Genomic DNA, 15,030 nt, shown 5'->3' with positions numbered 1-15,030 from the left:
ATCTACACCGCTATCTGCATGAAAACGGAAATATCTACACTGCTATCTGCATATACATGGAAATATCTACACAGCTATCTCTTTACACATGGAAATAACTACACCGCTATCTGTATGAACATGGAAATATCTACACCGCCATCTGTATGAACATGGAAATATCTGCACCGCCATCTGTATGAACATATAAATATCTACACCGCCATCTGTATTAAGACGGAGATATCTACACTGCTATCTGAATAAACATGGAAATATCTACACCGCTATCAGTATAAACATGGAAATATCTACACCGCTATCTGTATAACCATGGAAATATCTACACCGCTATCTGTATAAACATGGAAATATCAGCACCGCTATCTGTATGAACATGGAAATATCTACACCGCTGCCTGTATAAACATGGAAATATCAGCACGGCTATCTGTATGAACATGGAAATAACTACACTGCTATCTGTATGAACATGGAAATAGCTACACCGTTATCTGTATGAACATGGAAATAGCTACACCACTATCTGTATGAACATGGAAATATCTACACAGCCATCTGGATGAACATGGAAATATCTACACCGCTATCTGTGTAAACATGTATAGATCTTCACCGCTACCTCTATAAACATGGAAATATCTACACCGCTATCTGTATGAACATGGAAATATCCACACCGCTATCTGTATGAACATGGAAATATCTACAGCGCTATCTGTTTGAACATGTAAATATATACACCGCTATCTGCATGAAAATGGAAATATCTACACTGCTATCTGCATATACATTTAAATATCTACACAGCTATCTCTTTACACATGGAAATAACTACACCGCTATCTGTATGAACATGGAAATATCTACACCGCCATCTGTATGAACACGGAAATATCTGCACCGCCATCTGTATGAACATATAAATATCTACACCGCCATCTGTATTAAGATGGAGATATCTACACTGCTCTCTGTATAAACATGGAAATATCTACACCGCCATCTGTATGAACATATAAATATCTACACAGCAATCTGTATTAAGAGGAAATATCTAAACCGCTATCTGTATAAACATAGAAATATCTACACCGCTGCCTGTATAAACAGGGAAATATCAGCACCGCTATCTGTGTGAACATGGAAATATCTACGCCGCTATGTGTATGAACATGGAAATATCTACTCCGCTATCTGTATGAACATGGAAATAGCTACACCGCTATCTGTATGAATATGGATATATCTACACAGCCATCTGGATGAACATGGAAATATCTACACCGCTATCTGTATAAACATGGAAATATCTACACCGCTATCTGTATGAACATGGAAATATCTACACCGCTATCTGTATGAACATGGAAATATCTACACCGCTATCTGTTTGAACATGGAAATATCTACACCGCTATCTGCATGAAAATGGAAATATCTACACTGCTATCTGCATATACATTTAAATATCTACACAGCTATCTCTTTACACATGGAAATAACTACACTGTTATCTGCATGAACATTGAAATATCTACACCGCCATCTGTATGAACATGGAAATATCTGCACTGCCATCTGTATGAACATATAAATATCTACACCGCAGTCTGTATTAAGATAGAGATATCTCCACTGCTATCTCTATAAACATGGAAATACCTACACAGCTATCTGTATAAACATGGAAATATCTACACCGCTATCTGTATAAACATGGAAATATCTACACCACTACCTGTATAAACATGGAAATATCAGCACCGCTATCTGTATGAACATGGAAATATCTACACCGCTATCTGTGTAAACATGCATACATCTTCACCGCTATCTGTATAAACATGGAAATGTCTACAAGGCTATCTGTATGAACATGGAAATATCTACACCGCTATCTGTACGAACATGGAAATATCTAAACCGCTATCTGCATGAAAATAGAAATATCTACACAGCTATCTGCATATACATGGAAATATCTACAAAGCTATCTCTTTACACATGGAAATAACTACACCGCTATCTGTATGATCATGGAAATATCTGCACCGCCATCTGTATGAACATATAAATATCTACACCGCCATCTGTATTAAGATGGAGATACCTACACCGCTATCTGTATAAACATGGAAATATCTACACCGCTATCTGTATAAACATGGAAATGTCTACACCGCTATCTGTATAAACATGGAAATATCAGCACCGCTATCTGTATGAACATGGAAATATCAGCCCCTCTATCTGTATGAACATGGAAGTATCTACACAGCTATCTGTATGAACATGGAAATATCTACACCGCTATCTGTATGAACACGGAAATATCTACACCGCTATCTGTTTGAACATGGAAATATCTACACCGCTATCTGTATGAACACGGAAATATCTACACCGCTATCTGTTTGAACATGGAAATATCTACACCGCTATCTGCATGAAAATGCAAATATATACACAGCTATCTGCATATACATGGAAATATCTACACAGCTATCTCTTTACACATGGAAAAAACTACACCGCTATCTGTATGAACATGGAAATATCTTCACCGCCATCTATATGAACATGGATATATCTACACAGCCATCTGGATGCACATGGAAATATCTACACCGCTATCTGTATGAACATGGAAATATCTACACCGATATCTGTGTAAACATGAATACATCTTCACCGCTATCTGTATAAACATGGAAATATCTACACTGCTATCTGTATGAACATGGAAATATCTACACCGCTATCTGTTTGGACATGGAAATATCTACACCGCTATCTGCATGAAAATGGAAATATCTACACAGCGATCTGCATATACATGGAAATATCTACAAAGCTATCTCTTTACACATGGAAATAAGTGCAGCGCTATTTCTATAAACATGGAAATAGCTACACCGCCATCTGTATGAACATGGAAATATCTACACCGCTATCTGTATGAACATGGGAATATCTACACCGCTATCTGTATGAACATGGATATATCTACACAGCCCTCTGGATGAACATGGAAATATCCACACCGCTATCTGTGTAAACATGCATACATCTTCACCGCTATCTGTAGAAACATGGAAATATCTACACCGCTATCTGTATGAACATGGAAATATCTACACCGCTATCTGTTTGAAGATGGAAATATATACACCGCTATCTGCATGAAAATGGAAATATCTACACAGCTATCTGCATATAGATGGAAATATCTACACAGCTATCTCTTTACACGTGGAAATAACTACACCACTATCTGTATGAACATGGAAAAATCTACACCGCCATCTGTATGAACATGGAAATATCTGCACCGCCATCTGTATGAACATATAAATATGTACACCGCCATCTGTATTAAGATGGAGATATCTACACCGCTATCTGAATAAACATGGAAATATATACACCGCTATCTGTATAACCATGGAAATATCTACACAGCTACCTGTATAAACATGGAAATATCAGCACCGCTTTCTGTATGAACATGGAAATATCTACACCGCTATCTGTATGAACATGGAAATATCTACACCGCTATCTGTATGAACATATAAATATCTACACCGCCATCTGTATTAAGATGGAGATATCTACACTGCTCTCTGTATAAACATGGAAATATCTACACCGCCATCTGTATGAACATATAAATATCTACACAGCAATCTGTATTAAGAGGAAATATCTAAACCGCTATCTGTATAAACATAGAAATATCTACACCGCTGCCTGTATAAACAGGGAAATATCAGCACCACTATCTGTATGAACATGGAAATATCTACGCCGCTATGTGTATGAACATGGAAATATCTACTCCGCTATCTGTATGAACATGGAAATAGCTACACCGCTATCTGTATGAATATGGATATATCTACACAGCCATCTGGATGAACATGGAAATATCTACACCGCTATCTGTATAAACATGGAAATATCTACACCGCTATCTGTATGAACATGGAAATATCTACACCGCTATCTGTATGAACATGGAAATATCTACACCGCTATCTGTTTGAACATGGAAATATCTACACCGCTATCTGCATGAAAATGGAAATATCTACACTGCTATCTGCATATACATTTAAATATCTACACAGCTATCTCTTTACACATGGAAATAACTACACTGTTATCTGCATGAACATGGAAATATCTACACCGCCATCTGTATGAACATGGAAATATCTGCACTGCCATCTGTATTAACATATAAATATCTACACCGCAGTCTGTATTAAGATAGAGATATCTCCACTGCTATCTGTATAAACATGGAAATACCTACACAGCTATCTGTATAAACATGGAAATATCTACACCGCTATCTGTATAAACATGGAAATATCTACACCACTACCTGTATAAACATGGAAATATCAGCACCGCTATCTGTATGAACATGGAAATATCTACACCGCTATCTGTGTAAACATGCATACATCTTCACCGCTATCTGTATAAACATGGAAATGTCTACAAGGCTATCTGTATGAACATGGAAATATCTACACCGCTATCTGTACGAACATGGAAATATCTAAACCGCTATCTGCATGAAAATAGAAATATCTACACAGCTATCTGCATATACATGGAAATATCTACAAAGCTATCTCTTTACACATGGAAATAACTACACCGCTATCTGTATGATCATGGAAATATCTGCACCGCCATCTGTATGAACATATAAATATCTACACCGCCATCTGTATTAAGATGGAGATACCTACACCGCTATCTGTATAAACATGGAAATATCTACACCGCTATCTGTATAAACATGGAAATGTCTACACCGCTATCTGTATAAAGATGGAAATATCAGCACCGCTATCTGTATGAACATGGAAATATCAGCCCCTCTATCTGTATGAACATGGAAGTATCTACACCGCTATCTGTATGAACATGGAAATATCTACACCGCTATCTGTATGAACACGGAAATATCTACACCGCTATCTGTTTGAACATGGAAATATCTACACCGCTATCTGTATGAACACGGAAATATCTACACCGCTATCTGTTTGAACATGGAAATATCTACACCGCTATCTGCATGAAAATGCAAATATATACACAGCTATCTGCATATACATGGAAATATCTACACAGCTATCTCTTTACACATGGAAAAAACTACACCGCTATCTGTATGAACATGGAAATATCTTCTCCGCCATCTCTATGAACATGGATATATCTACACAGCCATCTGGATGCACATGGAAATATCTACACCGCTATCTGTATGAACATGGAAATATCTACACCGATATCTGTGTAAACATGAATACATCTTCACCGCTATCTGTATAAACATGGAAATATCTGCACTGCTATCTGTATGAACATGGAAATATCTACACCGCTATCTGTTTGGACATGGAAATATCTACACCGCTATCTGCATGAAAATGGAAATATCTACACAGCGATCTGCATATACATGGAAATATCTACAAAGCTATCTCTTTACACATGGAAATAAGTGCAGCGCTATTTCTATAAACATGGAAATAGCTACACCGCCATCTGTATGAACATGGAAATATCTACACCGCTATCTGTATGAACATGGGAATATCTACACCGCTATCTGTATGAACATGGATATATCTACACAGCCCTCTGGATGAACATGGAAATATCCACACCGCTATCTGTGTAAACATGCATACATCTTCACCGCTATCTGTAGAAACATGGAAATATCTACACCGCTATCTGTATGAACATGGAAATATCTACACCGCTATCTGTTTGAAGATGGAAATATATACACCGCTATCTGCATGAAAATGGAAATATCTACACAGCTATCTGCATATAGATGGAAATATCTACACAGCTATCTCTTTACACGTGGAAATAACTACACCACTATCTGTATGAACATGGAAAAATCTACACCGCCATCTGTATGAACATGGAAATATCTGCACCGCCATCTGTATGAACATATAAATATGTACACCGCCATCTGTATTAAGATGGAGATATCTACACCGCTATCTGAATAAACATGGAAATATATACACCGCTATCTGTATAACCATGGAAATATCTACACAGCTACCTGTATAAACATGGAAATATCAGCACCGCTTTCTGTATGAACATGGAAATATCTACACCGCTATCTGTATGAACATGGAAATATCTACACCGCTATCTGTATGAACATGGAAATATCTACAAAGCTATCTGTATGAACATGGAAATATCTACACCGCTATCTGTATGAACATGGAAATATCTACAAAGCTAACTGAATGAACATGGAAAAATCTACACCGCTATCTGTTTGAACATGGAAATATCTACACCGCTATCTGCATGGAAATGGAAATATCTACACTGCTATCTGCATATACATGGAAATATCTACACAGCTATCTCTTTACACATGGAAATAACTACACCGCTATATCTATAAACATGGAAATATCTACACCGCCATCTGTATGAACATGGAAATATCTGCACCGCCTTCTGTATGAACATATAAATATCTACACCGCCATCAGTATTAAGAAGGAAATATCTAAACCGCTATCTGTATAAACCTGGAAATATCTACACCGCTGCCTGTATAAACATGGAAATATCAGCACCGCTATCTGTATGAACATGGAAATATCTACACCGCTATCTGTATGAACATGGAAATAACTACACTGCTATCTGTATGAACATGGAAATAGCTACACCGTTATCTGTATGAACATGGAAATAGCTACACCACTATCTGTATGAACATGGAAATATCTACACCGCTATCTGTATGAACATGGATATATCTACACAGCCATCTGGATGAACATGGAAATATCTACACCGCTATCTGTATGAACATGGAAATATGTACACCGCTATCTGTATGAACATGGATATATCTACACAGCCATCTGGATGAACATGGAAATATCTACACCGCCATCTGTATTAAGATGGACATATCTACACCGCTATCTGTACAAACATGGAAATATCAACACCGCTATCTGTATGAACATGGATATATCTACACAGCCCTCTGGATGAACATGGAAATATCCAAACCGCTATCTGTGTAAACATGCATACATCTTCACCGTTATCTGTATAAACATGGAAATATCTACACCGTTATCTGTATGAACATGGAAATATCTACACTGCAATCTGTTTGAAGATGGAAATATATACACCGCTATCTGCATGAAAATGGAAATATCTACACAGCTATGTGCATATAGATGGAAATATCTACACAGCTGTCTGTTTACACATGGAAATAACTACAACGCTATCTGTATGAACATGGACATATCTACACCGCCATCTGTATGAACATGGAAATATCTGCACCGCCATCTGTATGAACATATAAATATCTACACCGCTACCTGTATAAACATGGAAATATCAGCACCGCTATCTGTATGAACCTGGAAATATCAGCACCGCTATCTGTATGAACCTGGAAATATCTACACTGCTATCTTTATGAACATGGAAATATCTACACCGCTATCTGTATGAACATGGAAATATCTACAAAGCTATCTGTATGAAAATGGAGATATCTAAACCGCTATCTGTATGAACCTGGAAATATCTACACCGCTATCTGTATGAACATGGAAATATCTACACCGCTATCTGTATGAACATGGATATATCTACACAGCCATCTGGATGAACATGGAAATATCTACACCGCTATCTGTGTAAACATGCATACTTCTTCACCACTATCTGTATAAACATGGAAATATCTGCATCGCTATCGGTATTAACATGGAAATATCTACACCGCTATCTGTATGAACATGGAAATACCTACACCGCTATCTGTTTGAAGATGGAAATATCTACAACGCTATCTGCATGAAAATGGAAATATCTACACTGCTATCTGCATATACATTTAAATATCTACACAGCTATCTCTTTACACATGGAAATAACTACACCGCTATCTGTATGAACATGGAAATAACTACAACGCCATCACTATGAACATGGAAATATCTGCACCGCCATCTGTATGAACATATAAATATCTACACCGCCATCTGTATTAAGATGGAGATATCTACACTGCTATCTGTATAAACATGGAAATATCTACACTGCCATCTGTATCAACATATAAATACACCGCCATCTGTATTTAGAAGGAAATATCTAAACAGCTTTCTGTATAATCATGGAAATATCTACACCGCTGCCTGTATAAACATGGAAATATCAGCACCGCTATCTGTATGAACATGGAAATATCTACACCGCTATCTGTAGGAACATGGAAATAGCTACACCGCTGCCTGTATAAACATGGAAATATCAGCACCGCTATCTGTATGAACATGGAAATATCTACACCACTATCTGTATGAACATGGATATATCTACACAGCCATCTGGATGAACATGGAAATGTCTACACCACTATCTGTATGCACATGGAAATATCTACACCGCTACCTGTGTAAACATGCATACATCTTCACCGCTATCAGTATAAACATGGAAATATCTACACCGCTATCTGTATGAACATGGAAATAGCTACACTGCTATCTGTATGAACATGGAAATATCTACAACGCTATCTATATGAACATGGATATATATACACAGCCATCTGGATGAACATGGAAATAGCTACACCGCTATCTGTGTAAACATGCATACATCTTCACCGCTATCAGTATAAACATGGAAATATCTACACCGCTATCTGTATGAACATGGAAATATCAACACCGCTATCTGTATGAACATGGAAATATCTACACCGCTATCTGTTTGAACATGGAAATATCTAAACCGCTATCTGCATGAAAATGGAAATATCTACACTGCTATCTGCATATACATGGAAATATCTACACAGCTATCTCTTTACACATGGAAATAACTACAACGCTATCTGTATGAACATGGAAATATCCACACCGCCATCTGTATGAACATGGAAATATCTGCAGCGCCATCTGTATGAACATATAAATATCTACACCGCCATCTGTATTAAGATGGAGATATCTACACCGCTATCTGTAAAAACATGGAAATATCTACACCGCTATCTGTATAAACATGGAAATATCTACACCGCTATCTGTATAAACATGGAAATATCTACACCGCTACCTGTATAAACATGGAAATATCAGCACCGCTATCTGTATGAACATGGAAATATCTACACCGCTATCTGTATGAACATGGAAATATCTACACCGCTATCTGTATGAACATGGAAATATCTACACCGCTATCAGTATGAACATGGATATATCTACACAGCCCTCTGGATGAACATGGAAATATCCACACTGCTATCTGTGTAAACATGCATACATCTTCACCGCTATCTGTATAAACATCAAATATCTACACCGCTATCTGAATGAACATGGAAATATCTACACCGCTATCTGTTTGAAGATGGAAATATATACACCGCTATCTGCATGAAAACGGAAATATCTACACAGCTATCTGCATATACATGGAAATATCTACACAGCTATCTCTTTACACATGGAAATAACTACACCGCTATCTGTATGAACATGAGAATATCTACACCGCCATCTGTATGAACATGGAAATATCTGCACCGCCATCTGTATGAACATATAAATATCTACACCGCCATCTGTATTAAGATGGAGATATCTACACCGCTATCTGAATAAACATGGAAATATCTACACCGCTATTTGTATAAACATGGAAATATCAGCACCGCTATCTGTATGAACATGGAAATATCTACACCGCTATCTGTATGAACATGGAAATAACTACAAAGCTATCTGAATGAACATGGAAAAATCTACACTGCTATCTGTTTGAACATGCAAATATCTACACCGCTATCTGCATGAAAATGGAAATATCTACAAAGCTATCTGCATATACATGGAAATATCTACACAGCTATCTCTTTACACATGGAAATAATTACACCGCTATATCTATAAACATGGAAATATCTGCACCGCCATCTGTATGAACATATAAATATCTACACCGCCATCTGTATTAAGAAGGAAATATCTAAACAGCTATCTGTATAAACCTGGAAATATCTACACCGCTGCCTGTATAAACATGGAAATATCAGCACCGCTATCTGTATGAACATGGAAATTTCTACACCGCTATCTGTATGAACATGGAAATTCCTACAATGATATCTGTATGAACATGGAAATAGCTACACCGTTATGTGTATGAACATGGATATATCTACACAGCCATCTGGATGAACATGGAAATATCTACACCGCTATCTGTATGAACATGGAAATATCTACACCGCTATCTGTATTAACATGGAAATATCTAAACAGCCATCTGGATGAACATGGAAATATCTACACCGCTGTCTGTGTAAACATGCATAGATCTTCACCGCTATCTCTATAAACATGGAAATATCTACACCGCTATCTGTATGAACATGGAAATATCCACACCGCTATCTGTATGAACATGGAAATATCTACACCGCTATCTGTTTGAACATGGAAATATCTACAACGCTATCTGTATGAACATGGATATATCTACACAGCCATCTGGATGAACATGGAAATATCTACACCGCTATCTGTGTAAACATGCATACATCTTCACCGCTATCTGTATAAACATGGAAATATCTACACCGCTATCTGTATGAACATGGAAATATCAACACCGCTATCTGTATGAACATGGAAATATCTACACCGCTATCTGTTTGAACATGGAAATACCTAAACCGATATCTGCATGAAAATGGAAATATCTACACTGCTATCTGCATATACATGGAAATATCTACACAGCTATCTCTTTACACATGGAAATAACTACAACGCTATCTGTATGAACATGGAAATATCCACACCGCCATCTGTATGAACATGGAAATATCTGCAGCGCCATCTGTATGAACATATAAATATCTACACCGCCATCTGTATTAAGATGGAGATATCTACACCGCTATCTGTATAAACATGGAAATATCTACACCGCTATCTGTATAAACATGGAAATATCTACACCGCTATCTGTATAAACATGGAAATATCTACACCGCTACCTGTATAAACATGGAAATATCAGCACCGCTATCTGTATGAACATGGAAATATCTACACCGCTATCAGTATGAACATGGAAATATCTACACCGCTATCTGTATGAACATGGATATATCTACACAGCCCTCTGGATGAACATGGAAATATCCACACCGCTATCTGTGTAAACATGCATACATCTTCACCGCTATCTGTATAAACATCAAATATCTACACCGCTATCTGAATGAACATGGAAATATCTACACCGCTATCTGTATGAACATGGAAATTACTACAAAGCTATCTGAATGAACATGGAAAAATCTACACTGCTATCTGTTTGAACATGTAAATATCTACACCGCTATCTGCATGAAAATGGAAATATCTACAAAGCTATCTGCATATACATGGAAATATCTACACAGCTATCTCTTTACACATGGAAATAACTACACCGCTATATCTATAAACATGGAAATATCTACACCGCCATATGTATGAACATGGAAATATCTGCACCGCCATCTGTATGAACATATAAATATCTACACCGCCATCTGTATTAAGAAGGAAATATCTAAACAGCTATCTGTATAAACCTGGAAATATCTACACCGCTGCCTGTATAAACATGGAAATATCAGCACCGCTATCTGTATGAACATGGAAATATCTACACCGCTATCTGTATGAACATGGAAATTCCTACAATGATATCTGTATGAACATGGAAATAGCTACACCGTTATGTGTATGAACATGGATATATCTACACAGCCATCTGGATGAACATGGAAATATCTACACCGCTATCTGTATGAACATGGAAATATCTACACCGCTATCTGTATTAACATGGATATATCTAAACAGCCATCTGGATGAACATGGAAATATCTACACCGCTATCTGTGTAAACATGCATAGATCTTCACCGCTATCTCTATAAACATGGAAATATCTACACCGCTATCTGTATGAACATGGAAATATCCACACCGCTATCTGTATGAACATGGAAATATCTACACCGCTATCTGTTTGAACATGGAAATATCTACACCGCTATCTGTTTGAAGATGGAAATATATACACCGCTATCTGCATGAAAACGGAAATATCTACACAGCTATCTGCATATACATGGAAATATCTACACAGCTATCTCTTTACACATGGAAATAACTACACCGCTATCTGTATGAACATGGGAATATCTACACCGCCATCTGTATGAACATGGAAATATCTGCACCGCCATCTGTATGAACATATAAATATCTACACCGCCATCTGTATTAAGATGGAGATATCTACACCGCTATCTGAATAAACATGGAAATATCTACACCGCTATCTGTATAAACATGGAAATATCTACACCGCTATCTGTATACCCATGGAAATATCTACACCGCTACCTGTATAAACATGGAAATATCAGCACCGCTATCTGTATGAACATGGAAATATCTACACCGCAATCTGTATGAACATGGAAATATCTACACCGCTATCTGTATGAACTTGGAAATAACTACAAAGCTATCTGAATGAACATGGAAAAATCTACACTGCTATCTGTTTGAACATGCAAATATCTACACCGCTATCTGCAAGAAAATGGAAATATCTACAAAGCTATCTGCATATACATGGAAATATCTACACAGCTATCTCTTTACACATGGAAATAACTACACCGCTATATCTATAAACATGGAAATATCTACACCGCCATATGTATGAACATGGAAATATCTGCACCGCCATCTGTATGAACATATAAATATCTACACCGCCATCTGTATTAAGAAGGAAGTATCTAAACAGCTATCTGTATAAACCTGGAAATATCTACACTGCTATCTGCATATACATGGAGATATCTACACAGCTATCTCTTTACACATGGAAATAACTACAACGCTATCTGTATGAACATGGAAATATCCACACCGCCATCTGTATGAACATGGAAATATCTGCAGCGCCATCTGTATGAACATATAAATATCTACACCGCCATCTGTATTAAGATGGAGATATCTACACCGCTATCTGTATAAACATGGAAATATCTACACCGCTATCTGTATAAACATGGAAATAACTACACCGCTATCTGTATAAACATGGAAATATCTACACCGCTACCTGTATAAACATGGAAATATCAGCACCGCTATCTGTATGAACATGGAAATATCTACACCGCTATCTGTATGAACATGGAAATATCTACACCGCTATCTGTATGAACATGGAAATATCTACACCGCTATCAGTATGAACATGGAAATATCTACACCGCTATCTGTATGAACATGGATATATCTACACAGCCCTCTGGATGAACATGGAAATATCCACACCGCTATCTGTGTAAACATGCATACATCTTCACCGCTATCTGTATAAACATCAAATATCTACACCGCTATCTGAATGAACATGGAAATATCTACACCGCTATCTGTTTGAAGATGGAAATATATACACCGCTATCTGCATGAAACCGGAAATATCTACACAGCTATCTGCATATACATGGAAATATCTACACAGCTATCTCTTTACACATGGAAATAACTACACCGCTATCTGTATGAACATGGGAATATCTACACCGCCATCTGTATGAACATGGAAATATCTGCACCGCCATCTGTATGAACATATAAATATCTACACCGCCATCTGTATTAAGATGGAGATATCTACACCGCTATCTGAATAAACATGGAAATATCTACACCGCTATCTGTATAAACATGGAAATATCTACACCGCTATCTGTATACCCATGGAAATATCTACACCGCTACCTGTATAAACATGGAAATATCAGCACCGCTATCTGTATGAATATGGAAATATCTACACCGCTATCTGTACGAACATGGAAATATCTACACCGCTATCTGTATGAACATGGAAATAACTACAAAGCTATCTGAATGAACATGGAAAAATCTACACTGCTATCAGTTTGAACATGTAAATATCTACACCGCTATCTGCATGAAAATGGAAATATCTACAAAGCTATCTGCATATACATGGAAATATCTACACAGCTATCTCTTTACACATGGAAATAACTACACCGCTATATCTATAAACATGGAAATATCTACACCGCCATATGTATGAACATGGAAATATCTGCACCGCCATCTGTATGAACATATAAATATCTACACCGCCATCTGTATTAAGAAGGAAATATCTAAACAGCTATCTGTATAAACCTGGAAATATCTACACCGCTGCCTGTATAAACATGGAAATATCAGCACCGCTATCTGTATGAACATGGAAATATCTACACCGCTATCTGTATGAACATGGAAATTCCTACAATGATATCTGTATGAACATGGAAATAGCTACACCGTTATGTGTATGAACATGGATATATCTACACAGCCATCTGGATGAACATGGAAATATCTACACCGCTTTCTGTATGAACATGGAAATATCTACACCGCTATCTGTATTAACATGGATATATCTAAACAGCCATCTGGATGAACATGGAAATATCTACACCGCTATCTGTGTAAACATGCATAGATCTTCACCGCTATCTCTATAAACATGGAAATATCTACACCGCTATCTGTATGAACATGGAAATATCTACACCGCTATCTGTTTGAACATGGAAATATCTACACCGCTATCTGCATGAAAATGGAAATATCTACACTGCTATCTGCATATACATATAAATATCTACACAGCTATCTCTTTACACATGGAAATAACTACACCGCTATCTGTATGAACATGGAAATATCTACACCGCCATCTGTATGAGCACGGAAATATCTGCACCGCCATCTGTAAGAACATATAAATATCTACACAGCCATCTGTATTAAGATGGAGA

Source organism: Gorilla gorilla, chromosome 16 (genome assembly GCF_029281585.2).
Source record: "Gorilla gorilla gorilla isolate KB3781 chromosome 16, NHGRI_mGorGor1-v2.1_pri, whole genome shotgun sequence".
Classification (NCBI taxonomy): domain Eukaryota; kingdom Metazoa; phylum Chordata; class Mammalia; order Primates; family Hominidae; genus Gorilla; species Gorilla gorilla.
This window is presented reverse-complemented; position numbering follows the sequence as displayed.